We start from the raw sequence: 1,933 nt of genomic DNA on the forward strand, positions 1-1,933 counted from the left end.
GCACAGGTAGTGATCCTTATCCTACCTCCATGGAACTTACTAGTTGGTCTGTGCAAAAGTCACATGGGTCTTGAAGAATGAGCAAAGGCTGCTGTAAACCCAATGAAGTGATGACTACGATTCCAGCTACTGGCTCACACCTGTAATCCTGGCACTCTGGAGGCCAAGGTGGGTGGATCACCTGAGCTCAGGAGTTCAAGATCAACCTAAGCAAGATGGAGACCCCATCTCTACTAAAAATAGAAAAACTAGCAGGGCATTGTGTGGGCACTTATAGTCTCAGCTACTTGGGAGGCTAAGGCAAGATGATCACTTGAACTTAAGAGTCTGAAGTTGCTGTGAGCTATGACACCAGGCAGTCTACCAGGGACAACAAAGTGAGACTCTGTTTAAAAAAAACAAACAGAAAATAAAGTAAAATTCCAGCTGCCACCCCAGATGCAGTATCTTTTCCGGAGCAAATCAGCATGTCCCTCCCCCGCCCCCAAGTGCTTGCCTTGTGGCCACTCACCTGCCTTTTTCCGCTAATGATTCATCAATTCATCAAGGCCACCAGAAACAGTTTTCTTTTACTGGGCAGGGCTAACAGTATACCTCCCCAGCCTTGCCTCTGGATCACGTCACTTTTTCTCTCATTTATTCTGCAGAAATCTTGATTGTCTTGCCATTCCACAATCTAACTACCTCACTGAAGATTATATAATGAATGAATCTGATGTTCATAAAAATACCTGGCACTTTAGAGCCCTTAGTAAGATATATGTAAACTAGAAGATGGGAGGGAGCCTCCCCCAAAAAACTTTAGGGACCTGCCACATCAGTAACATTTTTTTGGAGGTTCAACTGTTATTTTCCTAAGGTATAAGTAAAGTTGCTTTTCCTTGGATCACCTAAAATATAAAAAGCAAAAAAAAACTTGGTCAGGCATTTTGTATTTTTGGGGGCATTTTATACCACATTTGAATGCAGCACTTGGACCCATCTACAGAATTACCCAGAAGGCTGCCAGTTGCAAGTGGGGTTAGCAAAAGAAGCATCTGCAGCAAGTTCAGGCTGTGTATAAGCCACTGCCTCGCTTGAGCCTTGTTATTCAGCATGTCTAGTGACTCGTAAAGTATCTGTGGCAAATAGGAATGCTATCTGAGTGTCTGGCAAGCACCAGCTGGATAATCCACAGTACCAAACTCTAGGATCTTGGTGCAAATCTATACATTGTTCTGGATTTAACAAATTGCCTTTTGAAAAATAGCTTTGACTTTGCTATCAGGCCTTGGTAGAGACTGAACACCTAACCATGGTATGTTGTGTAACCATGTGACATGAGCATTGTCACATAAACTGAGCATTGTCTGGCCCTTTGGGACACAAGGTCGTGTGTGTGTGTGTGTGTGTGTGTGTGTGCAGCAGCAATCTGTCAGCAAATGGAAATGGTAAAAGGAACAGGGCTTGGGCAGGCCCAGATGGTACAAGCAAGTTGCATGGGCAAAAGGCTTAGATTCCTTCAACCCTAACAGTGAATTGACCATTCCCCTCCCATGCTTTATGGCCTCCTAGGGACGTTCTTTACAGCCACTTGATGGAGGAAAAGTGAATCAAGCCTGGTTTATAGACCGTTCTGTACTGTACATGGGTTCTACTCAGTTTAGCTCAGTGATCCTGAAGGACACTGCTGAAAGAAAATTCTCCCAGTGGGTAGAAACTTGAGCAACGGATTTAGTTGCATGCTCCGTCTACTTTGAGAGATGGCCAGTAGTGCAAATGGATGCTAATCCATGGATACTTGCTAGTGATTTGGTCAGATGGCTAGGGACTTGAAAGAGGATCAGAAAATCTGTGACAAGGACATCCTAGAAAAGGTAGATGAATATATCAGAATGGTCATTGATTGTGAAGCTTTTTGTGTCCCATGTGAATGATAACCAAAGAGCATTCA

The sequence above is a fragment of the Otolemur garnettii genome, unplaced genomic scaffold (assembly GCF_000181295.1).
Source record: "Otolemur garnettii isolate 467f Iridium unplaced genomic scaffold, OtoGar3 scaffold00019, whole genome shotgun sequence".
NCBI lineage: Eukaryota > Metazoa > Chordata > Mammalia > Primates > Galagidae > Otolemur > Otolemur garnettii.